The sequence below is a fragment of the Ambystoma mexicanum genome, chromosome 9 (assembly GCF_040938575.1).
Source record: "Ambystoma mexicanum isolate Mex_15411 chromosome 9, UKY_AmexF1_1, whole genome shotgun sequence".
Taxonomy (NCBI): domain Eukaryota; kingdom Metazoa; phylum Chordata; class Amphibia; order Caudata; family Ambystomatidae; genus Ambystoma; species Ambystoma mexicanum.
Genome location: NC_090931.1, coordinates 129,607,209 through 129,624,141, shown reverse-complemented (window position 1 = coordinate 129,624,141; position 16,933 = coordinate 129,607,209).

The following is a 16,933-nucleotide window of genomic DNA, read 5'->3' as shown; positions in this document are numbered from 1 at the left end:
GGACCTGTTCGGGTGTGAGCCGAATGGTCATCTGGGTGACGTCTTTTATGGTCGCTAAGCAGAGAGACCAAAACTCCTGCAACCGGGGGCAGGTCCACTACATGTGAAAGTAGGATCTTGGGAGGCCGCAAAGTCGCCAACAGTGGGGGTCTAGTGCTGGTTGAAAGTGATGAAGGCGTAGAGGGAGGTAATACCAGCGCAGGAGTAGTTTATGGGCACACTCCAGGTTGGTAATACAGCGGGGAGTCATCCGCATTCTTGTCCAAATGTCCACCCATGTATGGTCTTCAATGGAGTTTCCGAGGTCTGTTTCCCATTGGGACATATAGGAAGGCCTGGACTGAAAGGGGTCCTCCTGCAGCAGCCTATACAGGGCCGATATCTTCCCCCGGGCCGGTAGGTCGCTTACCGTCAGTTCCAGTGAGGCAAGGGGTCTTGTGGCCGCCGCTTGGGTCTGTGGGTGGGAGCACCAATGCCTGAGCTGAGCGTAGGAGTACCTATCCGTTTCCGCTAACTGGAAAGTCATCTTGCAGCGTTCAAAGGTTAGGGGGGAGTCCCTTTCAAAGAGTTGACCTAAAGTGGCGAGGCCCCCTGCGACCCAGTTTCTAAAGTTTTGGGGATGGGCCCCGGGGGAGAAAGCTGGCTTTAGGAAGATTGGGGAGAGCGCACTCAAGTCTTCCGGGATGCCCCGGTGTCTGCAAGCCCACTCCCAGGCCCTAATTGTTTGTTTTGTAGCTGTAAGAGTGCCCGGCCAGCTGCGGCGTAAGGCTGTGGGTAAGAACGGGAGGAAGCGAAGGGGGAGAGAAAGGCAGGATTTTTCAATCTCCACCCATTTCGGTCGACCTGTAGCAAGCCCCCATGCTTGGAGGTGAGCCAGCTGTGCCACCATATGGTATTTACGGAGGTCGGGAACCCCCAGGCCTCCCAATCTCGTGATGTCCATCATTGTTCTCCGCAGGATGCGCGCTTTCTTCCCCTTCCAGATAAAGTCCACCATCTTCCTTTGGAGCCGCTGCAAAGGGGGGAGCGGAATGGTGATCGGGAGGGCGGCACAGGCATAGAGGAAGCAAGGAAGTAAGTTCATTTTGCATGCCGTAATCCGGCCTAGAAGGGAGATCTCTTGGGGTTGCCAGCGGGTCAGATCCTTTTCTAGTTCCTCGAAGAGTGACGGGAAGTTAGCCCGGTAAACTTCCATTGGGTGTGGGGGGATCTGAACCCCCAAATAGGGGATCGATTTGATGCTCCACTGGAACAGACCTCTCTCCACCAGGGCCTCCCGTTCAGCTGGCGTCATGCCCACTCCCAGTGCCGCCGACTTTTGAAAGTTAATCGCGAATCCCGAGACCATCCCAAAGTTGTGGATTTCGGTTAAGGCCTCACTTATGGATCTCTCAATGTTTGTAATGGTGAGCAGAACGTCATCCGCTTAGAGGGCCACTTTATGTTGCGCGGAGCCGGTGGTCAGGCCACTGATTCAGGGGTTTTCCCGGACTCGTTGAGCCAGCGGCTCCATGGCCAAAGTGAAGAGCAGAGGGGATAGAGGACATCCCTGTCTCGTTCCGCACGTGAGGGAGATTGGGTCCGACAAGCGGCCGTTGACTCTCAGCCTCGTCCTGGGGGACTGGTAGTTCGCAAGGATCATCTTCTGAAAGGTTGGACCGAAGCCAAAGGCCCCCAGAGTGAGGCGCAGATAAGACCAGTCCACCTTGTTGAACGCTTTGGTTGCGTCCAGCACCAATAAAGCTAGCTGTTGGGAATCCCGAGTGGCGATTTCAATGAGGTCCAGGGCCCTGAGAATGTTGTCTTTCGTCGACCTGTGGTTTATGAAGACTCTTTGATCTGGGTCTATAATATTAGGGTGGATAGGTGCCAGACAATTGGCCAAGACTTTAGAATATATGTTGGCATCCAGATTCAGCAACGCAATGGGTCTATACGAGCTAATATCATGAGGGTCTTTCCCAGGCTTGGGGATAAGGACTGTAATAGATTCTTGCATCGTTGGGGTGACCGTTCCAGTGGCCACGAATGAGTTGAAGAGGCGGGCCAGGGGGGCCATTAATTGGGGCCAGAAGATTCTGAAGAAGCAAGTGGAAAATCCATCCGGGCCCGGGGCTCTAGATTTTAAGCTCTTAATGGCCACCTCCACCTCCTCGGTTGTAATCGGGGCTTCCAGGTCTTCCCTGGCCGCCGGGGTCAGGTGTGGTAGGGCCGCCTTTCGAATGTATGAGTGCTGCTTGATCGGATCCCTCGGGGCCGCCGTCATTATTTCCAGGTGGTGGGCGGTTGCCAAGCATACTTTCTCATGGTCAGCGTAGTGGATCACCCCCTGCGGATCACGGAGGCCTAAAATAGTATTCCTGCTCTTCGCCTTTGCCAGTTTGTTAACTAGGAGCTTGTTGGCCTTATTGTTGTGGGCGTAGTACCATTGCTTAGATTTGGTTAGCAGGTTCGCCGTAGCCTCAGCGTAGTGGGCTTCTAGCCGTTTCCTGGCCATTTGCAGGATCCTGTAAGATTTGGGGGCCCAGCCCTTCCTTTTATGTGTAGCCTCAGCCTCGCGGACTGCAGCTTCCAAGGCGGTGCGCGACGCCCGCTTTCTTTTGTGGAATGCGGCACCCTGGGCAATCAGCTCGCCTCTGAGGACTGCCTTCATGGCACCCCAGGTGTTGGCCGGGGAAGTGTCCTCGTCCCGGTTTTCAACGAAAAAGTTCTTAATGGTGTTGGCGATTGAGTCTCTCACTGCCATGTCTCCCAGGATAGGGTCATAGAGGCACCACGGGCGGTGTGTAGGGGGGTCCGGGTCATGAGACCACAGGGTCAGAGTAACTGGGGCATGGTCTGAAAGGATCCGGGGGCCAATTATCACATCATCAGTGAAAGACAGGATCTGTGGGGAGGTCAAGATCAGGTCAATTCTGGAAAAGGTACGATGCACATATGAGTAGAAGGTAAAGTCCCGTTCGTCCGGGGACAGTACCCTCCAAGAGTCCACAATGTTCAATGTGCGAAACAGGTGGAGCAAGCCGGTGGCCAACTTCAAATCTCTAGAAGACGGGGGGTGAGATCTGTCCTTTAGAGGGTCCGGAGCCACATTAAAGTCTCCTCCCATGACGACATGCCCCTCGATGAATGGGAGGAGAGAGTCCTGCAAGTCCTGGTAGAAGCACTCCTGGTACTCATTCGGGGCGTACACCGAGATGAGGGTGTAGAGCTGAGCATGGATGGAGCATTTGACTGCAATGAAGCGACCCTCCTGGCACCATAGTGAGTCAAAGATCTGAGGCCTCAGGTCTTTCACGAACAAAATAGCAGTGCCACCCTTCTTAGTGCCGTTAGAGGCGAGGAATTGTAGCGGAAAGAGTCTGCTTCGCAGGCGTGGAAAGTCTGCCGGAATCAGGTGCGTCTCTTGCAAAAAAGCGATCGAAGACCCGTCGTGTTGTAGCCTCTGTAGGATCGATTTCCTCTTCGGGGGGGAGTTCAGGCCCCTAACGTTCAAGGTGGTGAACTTGAATTTCAGGTGAGGGGGTTGATCCGGGCGATCCTCTTGCTGAGGGGAAGGGGGCCGTGGGGGAGTTAGGTCAGCCATGGACGTGAGAGCATGATTGAGTTGGAGTCTCCTGTGGTCGAGGGTTTTTAACTGGTCTAACTGGTCTCCAACAGGAGAAAAGCACATTCAAAAACGACCTCCAACGGGAGGACCAAAGTGTGGCCAGGGGGGTCGATTTAGAACTATCGACATGGCCCCTAGGCGCCAGGGCTGTCATTCGACAGCACCAACATGTTTGAAAGTCTCTCCAAGGGTAAAGTGATGACATCCACCTTGGAGGGGGTTATGGACCGCGTCGGATCCGCGGCAAAATGTAAAGGCTTCAGGTCGTTCCAGAGTCTTGGCTCCAGTGCAGGCATTAAGGCGTTTCGTTTAGGTTTGCGATTTCTCTGCACTCTGGACCATGGGGTCCGTTTCGGCTTTGGGGAGATTGCGTCTAAGGCCGGGCTTGATCGGCCCGGAGCGGAGAGGTCTGCGGTCCCAGGGGAGTCTGGACGGAGGATTGACGCCGCATCGTTGAGGTGGCTGATGGTGCGCTGAGTGCCCTTGTACGAAAACTGTAGAGCCGTAGGAAAGAGCCATCGATAACGGATCTGCTGATCCCAAAGAAAGAGTGACAAAGGCCAGAGCATCCTGCGCTTTTGAAGAGTCAGCGGGGAGAGGTCTTGGAAGATCTGTATCGGGATTCCCTGGAATGAGAGCTCGTCCTTAGAACGGCCAATCGCTGCTATGGCCTCCTTAGTGGTGTAGAAGTGGACCCTAGTAATCACATTCGGGGGGGGGGGTCCGTATCAACCCCTTGGCGAGGGCGCAGCCTGTGGGTCCGATCCAGCAGAAGTTGAGTTTCATCCAAGTCTGGCAGGAGGGACTGGAAGACGGTGCTAACGTATTCCGGGTGCTCCCGATCGGAGATTGAGGCGGGCACTCCGCGAAGGAGTACGTTGTTGCGGCGGAGCGGTTCTCCAAGTCCTCCTGTTTATGTTCGAGGATTTCGGTTCTTGCCACCAGCGACTGGACGGCGCGTTGAATTTCCGTTAATGAGGCGGAGTGGTCCGTGGTCAGGTCCTCGACCTCGCCAACCCTCTGTTCGATGCCGGCGACTCTTTGCTCGGTCTGCTCCAGTTTGGCGGTGAGTTCCGACATGCAGACCCTAAATTCCGATTTGATATAACTCATGAAAACTTGAAGATCCTCCTTAGTTGCGAGCGTTCCGCCGCCGTCGGATGCCTTCTGGGGGGTAAGCTTGAGGGGGTCCGCTTTCCCACCCCTCCCCGAGGCCTGCAGCACAGCAGAGATGTCGGCTGATTTAGGAGGCTTCAGTGCTTTGGCCATAGCTCCGAGGGGAGGGGACGTCGCCTAAGGGTGACTCTCGTGTTCACGTTTTGCAAGGGGCAGAAGAGGGCAGCCAAATAGATGTGCGGGGTGGGTAGAGCCCGGGAATCCCAGGCGGTGGAGCGGACAGGTTAAGAATCCAGCTTCTCACGAAGCGGAACAGTTCATCGAAGTTGGGCAGTCCAGCGAGCTGGGCGGCCGCCTAGGAAGATGGCGGTGGAGGCCGGCACCCCCGTCCGGTGGCAAGAAGACGTGGGCAGGGGCGCCCCAGGAAGTCACAGGGGGACACACACTCTGTATGGGGTCAGAGTAGGTGGTGCTCGAGGGCCCACTTGGCGGGGATAGTAGGCGCCCAGCAGGGGTGTTGCGGTGGGCCTCAGGGCAGCCCCGGGGGTGGGGAAGAGCAGGTAGCAGAGATTTACCCCTTAACTGAGGGGCCAGAAGTCACGAAGTCACCCCAGGGCGAAATGTGTGGCTCTACGCAAATCGGGGCCTTGCTGTAGCTGGGGGGCCTCCGGGGTGAAAGATGGCAGGGGCACCTCAGGAATCGGGGGGGTGCTGGGGCAGGGCTGAGGGGCAGCCCACCTTACCTGAGTGGTGTGCGTGGTCGTCCTCCAAGCCGGGGCCACGCTGCAACAGGAAGGCCTTCAATGGTAGCCGGAGGAGGCAGGGCCCTACCCCCGAGAGCAGCAGACCGAAGATGGGCATGGGCGCCCCAGGAATCGGAGAGGGTGCTGAGGTAGATCTGAGGGACCGCCAATCTCAGCCGGGACCACAGGGGGGCCTCCGGTGGTAGCCGGGGAGGCAGAGCACCTCCCCTGGGAGCAGCAGGCAACAGGCAGAAAATGGGCAGGGGCGCCCCAGGAATCGAGGGGGGGTTATGCAGAGAGAGCAGAGATCCCAGCGAGGCTGCCGTTGCAGGCGGGTAGTGAGCGGGCCTCCGGCTCCAGAATCAGTCCTGGGCCAGCAGGGCCACAGCTGCCGCAACCAGCGGGAAGTCGCCGGAGCCCCAGGCCACCGTGCAGGGCCCAGGAGCCTCCACAAGAAGGTCGGGTAGGCGCCCCCAGCAGGCCCAGGGACGAGAAGTTAGGGTCCAGCAGGATGGAGTCGTGGACCCGAAGCTCCAGGGTCCACGAGTGCCGGCGGAGGAACACACCTCCAGGAGGTGGTGTCGGGAGCCCGCCGAGTCGGGTGATCACAGGGGGCACCGGCAGCAGGCCTCGCAGCGTCGAGGATCAGGCACAGGGGGGGGACGCTCTGGTGCAGGGTGTCGGGCGGGACAAGCCTCATGCGTGGGCCACCCGCCGCCAGGCGTGGCTCAGGGGCAGATGATGACAGACAGCCTCCAGCCTGGGGCGGGTCGCTGAGATGCGGCTGCCATTTTGGGCCGTGTTACGGGAGCGGACCCTCAAGCTCCCCGTCGCGTTTTCGCCGTCAGCGAAGGCGTTATACCCCCAAAACGCTGCTATCCATAGCCCGGGACAACAGCAGCTGAAAGCTCCCCATCACGACCAACAAACTCAGCTGGACATAGGCAAAATTAACGCTGAACCGCAGATCCGAGCGGAGGCCATCAGAGGAGCTGCCTCATCGCTGGCGCTCTAGGCCACGCCCCAGGGCGGTGGCATTTTGCTAGGTAGGGTTCCATTGTGTGATATCTTTTGTTATTAAAGGGATTGTTTTTGAAATCCCTGTAAATTAAGCATATTTTGCTTGTTTGTATCCAATCGAATTGGGGCAGCTTCTGTTTAGCACAGGATGGATTACCTAGCAAAAGTTCCGACGACATATCAGCAGCCATCAAAGCTTTAGTGACAGTGGTTTTCCATACAGTTATAAATCTGTGATGCGAAGATGGCACATATGAAGCAACTTTGGAGAATCTGTGAGAACACTAACAAACTTTTCCTTTAAATCTGAGGTAAAGAAGTTGAAGAGGGTCGATGCAAGGATGCAGCCCTGCTTCAACCCTCTATACATTGCAATGGAGGAGGACAGGGTTCTATCCAAATTCAGTAGTATCTGAACTGAGGTGTTGGTGTGCAGTAATTCAATGAGAGCTCTCATGGAGATTGGACAGTTTGCCTTAGCTAGGTTGATCATAAGCAGTTGTCTAGAGACTGAGTCAAAAGCAGATCGCAAATCCACAAATGTTAATTAGAGGGGCTGGTGGCATGCAAGGCAGTGCATCTTTACCGCTGTGGTTGGCATAAGATTGATTGCTGTGCCTAGACCTGCAATAAAGCACGTCAGTTTTTGTAAAGCGTTTTTATTTGTCTGAGAGCCTGTGCTCTTCTGGTTGGTGAGTATGAACGTGTCAATCTTTTCTCTCTTCGGAAGTCTGCTTTTCTGTACCGCAGTTCTGGGCCGTATGTGTGTTTTTGTCTGTGTATCTTTCTCGTTGAATTAGATGGTTGCACAGTAAAGAATTGTAGCGCAGCCACATAGTGGTTAACCAGAAAGTTCACATGTTCATCAGGAAACGATCGATTCTGTATGATGCAGTCGTTTCACTGTTGTAGAGTGGAGTCACACCACCGAAAATGATTTCTGCCACCATTTAAAGTGAATTGGCCGTCATAGTTGATCCTAGCTGTTTTGGCAGAAGTGGAGTTCCATAGCCACGTTAGAGTCAACATTGCATGGTCACTGTGGATTTGTTTTATAATTTCGAATGTTGTTGCTTTGGCAAATAGGTTTTGATCAATGTAGATGTAATCAATGATGGACTCTTGGGGGCCTCTGCGCCAGGTATTGAACAGGAAGATCACCTGGAAGGGCTCCATTTGCCATTTTCAAATGGTTATTTCTAATGAGTTCAGACCATCTCTGACCCACCAGAATTTTGGTGGAGAAGCCTTTGACTAGGCAATGAAGATTTAAATCACCCACTAATATGATGTGCATAATGGGGGGCGTCTGCATAACAAGCTCTAGAATGTACCTTTCTAGGAAAACCCCCACCTGCCTTCACGTCCTGCCACAACTCGTCTCCGCCATCTTCCTGAAGATATCTTGCCACATGAAAGGACTTTCCTGCTGACAGGAATCAAGGCCCATGTAAGGATGTTTTGTGCAAGGTAAATTGACATTTCTCCTCTCCTCTCCTCTCTCCTCTCCTCTCCTCTCCTCTCCTCTCCTCTCCTCTCCTCTCCTCTCCTCTCCTCTCTCTCCTCTCCTCTCCTCTCCTCCCCTCCCTTCCCCTCCCCTCTCCTCTCCTCCCCTCCCCTCTTCTCCCTCTCCTCTCCTCTCCTCTCCTCTCCTCTCCCTTCCTCTCCTCTCCTCTCCTCTCCTCTCCTCTCCCCTCCCCTCCCCTCCCCTCCCCTCCCCTCCCTTCTCCTCTCCTCTCCTCTCCCCTCCCCTCTCATCTCCTCTCCTCTCCATTTAGGCCGTTTCTTGCTGGGCGCATCAAGGTCTGGTGATAGATCTGAAGTTATTTTATGAGTTTTTGATGCAGGTTGGCAATCATGGGCGACTTCCCAAAAAGTTCAGCAGCCCCTCGAACCTTGTTCTTGAGATTTCAAGGAGGTCTGAGTGGGTTCAAGGACCACTGAATATGTCCTCAAATCTTCCCAAATCGCCTTGCAAGCCTCACATCTCAAGCGACGTTCAGGCAGCTGTAAACATTCCATGTGATGTGAGGGTCATAAAGGCAATGTACTTTCCTGCACTAATGCACACACCAGATATCTCACATACGTGTGTGTGCCTCCCATAGACCCCAGGTTTCAATGGGGACAGGGAGGACTTCACATATCACCCTTCAGTAGTTGATAATATTTATATGGTATTACTATCTACTGCCTTATGCTGGATTCCTTCTGCTGTAAAAATAGGTATTTTTTTTATCGCCCAACGTAATTGTAATTCAATTTATCATCCTCGACCAAGTTTAGAGCTGAGTTAACCAATCAGATACTCAAAAATATGACTGTTGGTTCCACAAACGTTGCTGGTCAAGCACTTACATTGTAGGTAAACTTCTTGCCATGGACATGAGTACCACTGACAGCCTGATTCGTGTGGTTCTTGGTGCAGATACAAAATGCAGAAAACAAGTGTGTGTGGGTTTCCTCCGTGTTCTGATTACTCATGACAGGGGCAAAGACTGTGCATTGTGTTCCCTCGGCCATTTGAAAAGTCTGCAGTTTGCCCATGCCATGAGTGTTAAGACGGATTTCTGAACTCTGTCCTGGTGGCGCAGAAGATCAGAAGGCCAATCTAATTACTTGGAACAGGGTAACCTCTGGATGAGCCAGACCAATCAAGGTAGCGATCGCACCGGTCAAGACTAGGTCTCAAGAGGGGTGAGGGTGACTGAAAGCCCGCAATGAGCACACAAAGCAAGAGCGCTTACAAACTACTCCAAACAGTTGTTATATCAAAAATATATACACATTTATTTTAAGGCCTTTAAAATAATGACCGTAGCGAGAAAATCACAATATCACAATATTAAGCCAACACATACCATATCAACACAATATATATACAAATACGACAGTCGCAAGCGTTATATGCACGAAATGTGTAGTCCACCTGAAAGGGAAGGAAAACAGGGAGTGCGATAATGCCTTAGACTCAGTTCGCCTTCAGAGGCACCTAACTAGATGGAAGTCCGAGCCCTGCGAAGAGTGGAGCCTTGTGCTCAAAGTACCTGCACACGCTGGTGCCAACGGGCAAAAGGAGAAGCTCTTCGGAGGAAGTCAGGCAGTTCGGGTTAGTGCACAACAGAAGAAGAACAGGTTCCGCGACTAAAGCGCAGCCTCCACAGTGAGCAGAAGCAGAGCGCGAGTACGGACAAAAGGGTGCTGTTTTTACACAGCGGGGAAAAGCAATGGGCTACTGCAGGAGGGCGACCAGATCCTAGCTATACTACTCACCGGTCCCCGATGCAAGCAGACCCAGGCTTCTCCACGTTAGTTTCAGCAGCTGGCAGGTTCAGAAGAGCCGGGAATGCCTCGTCGTCGTGTAGAGAAAAAAGACGTCCCAATCGAAGAAACCTGCACTGTTTTGTCACCACAGCAGGGCAACGGAGCGGCCGTGTGTATCCGAGCCAAATGTACACTACTCACTTCAGACTTGGGAACGCCAAGTGTACGAAGCGTGTGAGAGTGGCCAGGACTCGAAATACAACACAACCTGGCGGCGGTTACAGAGCAGGACTCCCGTGTAAGCTGGTCAGTCAACTGGATGGCCCAGAGACGCTTCCGAAGGCTTACTGGCAGGAGATGATGAAGTCGCCGAGAATAGCTGTTCCTGCTATTCCAAAGGTCGAAGCACCAGTACAGGCCTTCGGGTTCGATCAAAGGAGGAAAGGGTGTCACAGGACGACAGCAGTGCAAAGGAGGAGTCCTTCAGCGGGTCACCAGCGATTCCTCGGTCCAGCCTCTTGGTTGCAGGATACTTGGCTCCTGTATTCCTTAGTTCGTGAGAACTCAGGAGATCGACATGGTAGTGGTGTTTCCAGCCCCCTCTTATCCACGGTTCCCTTCGCGCCAAAACGGAGGGGACCCAATGGGAGATCCGCTCATCAACACTCACACCATACGTGGACCAATCACGGACCACGGTGGTCCCAGGCATTCACACCACCCTAGACTCTCTGGCACCCAGGATGTGTATTGGGACCAGACATCCCAGCCCACACCCTGGAGGCACACAAAAGACATGTAGAAGCCCGCAAAAGCATCCGTGTTTCGCGGGAAAGTACATGCCCAAATAAGGAAGGCCCCGGGTCGGCTCGACCTGGGGAAGGTGAAGGGAGCAAGACGGTCAGTGGACAGGACATAGGAGCCTCGTGGTCTGGCCATTTTGGGAGCCAGGCCACCATTTTGGGTTCAGCGCGAAAAACACGCTTAGAACGCCAAAAGGAGCTCAAAATACACAAAACGATCGCTGCCACCATTCCAGTCCCTGAATGACTTGCACCAATCAAATACAATCCTAAACGAGTATCTAGGGCCTGTAGAAGGCTAGAGACCCAAGAGAGCTGTAACTTAGCTTACAGTGCCCTCTTGTGTCATGTTGCACTAAAGCCGCAACATGATAAAAGAAACTACGGGAAACAGCGTTCCCCGGTACTGACTGTCTTAAGGGCATGTCAGTTTCCCCATAAGAAAAGGAGCGAAAGCCCAGAGGAGTGCGGCAGAAGGCTGCACTTCTCTGGCAAAGTCAAGAACAAGGTGAAAAACAACAGCAAAAAGTTTAGGGGTTGCCACATGGAAGGAAAATTACCTACAATTAGGAAATCTTTCCTAACACTCGCCCCTCCCAGACTATGGACAGGGGGAACTAATCCACCCCTGGATGAGTCTCTTGTTCAGGTCGGTTAAACATTCTGGACAACCCATCAGCATTGCTATGTTGGACACCAGGCCTATGCTCAATAGTGAAGTCGAAGCCTTGTAGACTTATGGACCACCTAAGCAACTTTGGATTCTCCCCCTTCATGTTCATTAGCCACTTTAACGGCTTATGGTCAGTTTGCACAGTGAAGTGGGTCCCATAGAGGTAGGGCCTCAGCTTCCTTAGGGCCCACACAACAGAGAAACATTCTTTCTCTACCGTGGACCATCTGAGCTCTCTGTCCTTAAACTGGCGACTAATAAAACCGATAGGGTGTTCCTTACCCTTCTCATCTACTTGTGATAGTACAGCTCCTATCCCAGTGTCAGAGGCGTCCTTCTGCACGATAAAAGGTCTTTGATAATCAGGGGCCCTGAGGACAGGGGCCTGGCACAAGGAGTCTTTTAAGCCATTGAAGGCCTTCTCACACTCGTCGGTCCAAGTTACCTTCTTGGGTTTCTTCGGAGTTGTGAGGGCAGTCAGAGGGGCAGCTATGGTGCCATAGTCTGCCACAAAATTGCGGTAATACCCCGTGAGTCCTAAGAAGGCTCTCACTTGGGTTTGCGTAGTGGGGGTAGGCCAGTCTTGTACTGCTTGTACTTTACTGGGTAGAGGCTGTATCCTCCCTCCACCTACTTCATGTCCAAGGTAAACCACTGAGCCTTGTCCAATCTGGCATTTACTAGCCTTTATGGTCAAGTGGGCTTTCTGAAGAGCCTGGAGCACAATCCCGAGGTGTTTCACATGGTCTTCCCAGGTGGCACTGAAAACTGCTATATCGTCCAGATATGCAAGACAGAATTCGTCCAACCCATTCAACACATGATTCACAAGCCTCTGGAAAGTGGCAGGTGCATTCTTCAATCCGAACGGCATTACCCGGAATTGGTAAAGGCCGTCTGGAGTAGAAAATGCTGTCTTCTCCTTGGCATGCTCTGCTAAAGCTATTTGCCAATAGCCAGCAGTGAGGTAAAATGTGCTGAGGTACTTGGAGGCACCCAAAGTATCCACCAGCTCATCTGTTCGAGGCAAGGGGTGTGCATCTGTCTTGGTGACAGCATTCAGAGCCCTGTAATTCACGCAGAACCTCAATTCAGAAGTGCCTGCCTTTGGAACCAAAACCACAGGGCTGGACCAAGGACTACTAGAGGGTTCAATCACCCCAAGGTCTAACATCTTGTTGACCTCGGTCTTAATATAAGACCGTACTTTGTCCGACATCCTGTATCCCCTACTTTTGGTAGATACACTGTCTCCTGTGTCAATGTTATGTTTGCACCAAGGTGTCAAACCAGGCGACTGTGAAAACATGGAGGAAAACTGCCTAAGCAAACTTTTCACCTCAGCCTGCTGATCAGAAGTCAGGTGAGGGGCCACTCGGACACCCTCAAAGGAGCTATCTGAAGGACCGCTCTGGAACAGGTCGGGGAGAGGTTCAGACTCCTCTTCCTCAACATCTGAAGCCAGTAGCAGTGCTGCGATTTCGACTCTTGGGACGAAAGCCTTCAGCCTATTCACGTGAAACACTTTTGGAGCCTGTCCAGGCCTTCCAAGGTCCACTAAATAGTTAACCTCACCCAGGGGCTCCACCACTGTGTAAGGGCCTGACCATTTGTCCTGTAAAGCTCGAGGCCTTATGGGATTCATGATCAGGACTTGCTGACCAGGTGTAAAGTTGATGAGGGAAGCTTTCTGGTCGTACCATGTTTTACCAGCGCTTGCCCTGCCTTCAATTTATCACTAGCCAAGCCCATCAGAAGTACCATCCGTTTTCTGAGCCCTAGCACATAATCAACTACGTTGGTAGTAACAGGGGGAGTGGGCATCTCCCATCCCTCTTTGACGATGGCTAAGGGTCCCCGTATGGGATGACTGAATAGAAGTTCGAAGGGGCTGAAGCCAACACCCTCCTGTGGCACCTCTCGGTAGGCAAACAGTAAGCATGGTAAAAGAAGATCCCATTTTCTTCTCTGAGGCTCCTCCAGAGCCCCAATCATGCTCTTTAACGTTCTGTTGAAACGTTCCACCAGACCATTGGTCTGGGGGTGGTATGCAGAAGAGAACTTGTAGGTGACCCCACATTCTTTCCACATAGCCTGCATATACTTCAACATAAAGTTGCTGCCACGATCCGACACAACTTCTTTAGGGAAGCCAACCCTAGTAAATATGCCGAGTAAAGCTTTTGCAACTGACTTGGCAGTTACAGTTTTGAATGGGATGGCCTCAGGATACCTGGTTGCATGGTCGACCAGCACCAGGATAAACCTATTGCCCGAGGATGTTTGATCCCTACCCTTTCAAATGGTACCCCCACAACTGGGAGCGGTACCAACGGAGCTTGGATTGTCGCGCCAACCTTACCAGACAACTCGCAGGAGGTACAACTCCTGCAGTGACTTTCTACTTGCACCCCCATCTTGGGCCAGTAGAAGTGCATGGATAACCTTTGCTTGGTCCTCTTCATACCAAGGTGACCAGCAAGGGGAACTTCATGCGCCAACTGCAGGAGGAAGGGCCTAACAGCAAGGGGAACCACCAACCTCCTATGGTCTCCTTCTGTAGGCTCTGTGGGCTCACTATACAGGAGTCCACCTTCCCAATAAATCCTATGCTTCCCATGAGGTTCACCCTCAAGCTGGGAGCAGGCCTGTCTCCTTAGGCCTTCCAGAAATGGGCACTCACGTTGGCCTTTACTGAATTCGTCCCTATCAGGACCTCCTTCAACTAACAAGTCTTTTAGTTCAGGATGATCGTTGGGGTCGAATACTTTAGGCATCGCCACCTCCTCGTCAGGCCCGGGCGATTGACCAACTTCCTCCACCGCAGTGGTAGGCGAGCTCGGGGGAATATTCTCTTTCCCTCGTCTTGACTTGTCGACTCCTTTCGCCTTGGGTTTCCCCTTCGGCTGGGGCGGCGTATTGGGCTTGGCCAATGCTGCCCGTGCTTGAGACCGTGTGTAGGGTCTTTCGGCAGTGTCTCCTACGAGCCCTAAAGCTCTGAGATCATTATCTAACAAGACCTTTCCCGGGATGTTTCTCTGAATGCTCACTGGAATCCTGACTGCTGTACCATTTAAAGTAAGATTTACAGGTATTACGGGAAACATACGGAGGGGGCCGTCAGCCAACTTAGTGGGCATCAGAGTAGCTCTGGCAACTTCCTCTGAGTCTACCAAGGTAGAATCCACTACAGTGCGGCTGCACCCACTATCCCTAAGAGCTGGAGTATCTACTCCATTGATCAGCACACTGTCTTTAAATTAGTGCTTGGTATTATCCGGAATCCTAGCATAAGCCTCTGCGACTTTAGGCTCCCAGGAACCCAGGGACACTAAAACTACCTCAGCCTCTATCCCGCTGGGAAATGAGTCTGAGGAGAAGGATGCTCCTGTAATCTCTTCTTCCTCGTAGGAGGAGAAGGCCAGATTAGCGGAGTGGACCCCCAAAGGTCTAACCTTACAACGGGGATCCCCCTTCACGTGGTCAGTTGCTCCACAAGCAAAACAAGATCCATTGGGCCTGTTTACATAGGGAGGCTTATTGTAACCAGAGTTGTGTTTCGGAGGCTGACCTCCACTACCCTGTGAGTACTCTTGTGTCCTACCCTTATTTTGCTTTTTGTGGCCCTTATGGGAAGAAGATTTAGCAGATTCTCCACCCTCCATATCTTTGGACTTTTTCCCTTCCTCCTGCTTACCAGGATGAGTTTTGTCCTTATGGGACACTCAATGTGACACCCATAAGTCTGCTGCAATGGCCAGCTTCTTAGGATCTATCTCCTTCGAATCGGCCAAATGCTGCTTAAGCTCCGGGGAAGAAGAAGCAAAAATGTGTTCCAGCATGACAAGATTTATCATGCCTTCGAAGGTAGAAACCTTATAACCTTCGACCCAGCCAGTTAAGTTTTTCAAGGATTCAGTGACATAAGATACCCAAGTACCACCTTCCTTTTTCTTATACTCTCTGAAACGTTTCAAATATTGGGCCGGAGTCTTCCCAAACTTTAAAATGAGAGTTTGCTTTAACATTGCGAAATCAGCTCGCTCAGCCTTCGACATTTCCATAATGGCACTACAGCCAGAATGGGGCAGTCTGCTGAGTAACCAGGCAATCTTATCAGCATTGTCAACTTGTTGAACTTCGCATGCATACTCAAACGCATTCAGCCAGTCCATAATGTCATTCCTTTCTTCATACACACTGAGCAGATCTTTCGGAAACCGTGGATGAGAGGAGGCCCCAGACCCATGTCCAGGACCCTTGGACCCATTTGCAACCTGGAGCTTGGCCAGTTCCAACTGGTGATCCCTGTCTTTTTGTTTTTCTGCCTGTTCGATTTTTAGTTTGGCTATGCTGAATTCAAGCTCCTGCTGCCTAAACCGCAGCTCTTGCTTCTTGAATTCAAGCATAGCCTCCCCATCAGCACTGGCAGAGGAAACATTAGACATCACATCCTCCCTGTCTTCGTGGTCACGATGGATCAGTGCAGTGGCAGAACAGTCGGTTCTACCAGTGAGAGCAGCCCCACCACCTTCTGCACTGTCCTCAGAAGTTATAGCGTCAAGCTGCGCTTCTTGCCACGCCACGATTCTTTGGATCATTTCCAATTTAGTGCCTTGAGAGGAAACACCTCTCTCCGCACACATCTTCTTCAATGTTTCTGATTTGGAAGCATTTAAAGTTAACAAGGTATTTGTTTCCATACTGTTAGATAGGACTATGGCCTTTTTAAAGTTATACTACAACAATTCACTACGTGTCCTGGTTGGAATAACCTGAAATGCCCTAGTTCGTGCGCAACACTGGATACCTTCAGTCGTATCCCACCGCTGTACACCAATTTGTTAAGACGGATTTCTGAACTCTGTCCTGGTGGCGCAGAGGTTCAGAAGGCCAACCTAATTACTTGGAACAGGGTAACCTCTGGACGAGCCAGACCAATCAAGGTAGCGATCGCGGCGGTCAAGACTAGGTCTCAAGAGGGGTGAGGGTGACTGAAAGCCCGCAATGAGCACACAAAGCAAGAGCGCTTACAAACTACTCCAAACAGTTGTTATATCAAAAATATATACACATTTATTTTAAGGCCTTTAAAATAATGACCGTAGCGAGAAAATCACAATATCACAATATTAAGCCAACACATACCATATCAACACAATATATATACAAATACGACAGTCGCAAGCGTTATATGCACGAAATGTGTAGTCCACCTGAAAGGGAAGGAAAACAGGCAGTGCGATAATGCCTTAGACTCAGTTCGCCTTCAGAGACACCTAACTAGATGGAAGTCCGAGCCCTGCGAAGAGTGGAGCCTTGTGCTCAAAGTACCTGCACACGCTGGTGCCAACGGGCAAAAGGAGAAGCTCTTCGGAGGAAGTCAGGCAGTTCGGGTTAGTGCACAACAGAAGAAGAACAGGTTCCGCGACTCAAGCGCAGCCTCCACAGTGAGCAGAAGCAGAGCGCGAGTACGGACAAAAGGGTGCTGTTTTTACACAGCGGGGAAAAGCAATGGGCTACTGCAGGAGGGCGACCAGATCCTAGCTATACTACTCACCGGTCCCCGATGCAAGCAGACCCAGGCTTCTCCACGTTAGTTTCAGCAGCTGGCAGGTTCAGAAGAGCCGGGAATGCCTCGTCGTCGTGTAGAGAAAAAAGACGTCCCAATCGAAGAAACCTGGACAGTTTTGTCACCACAGCA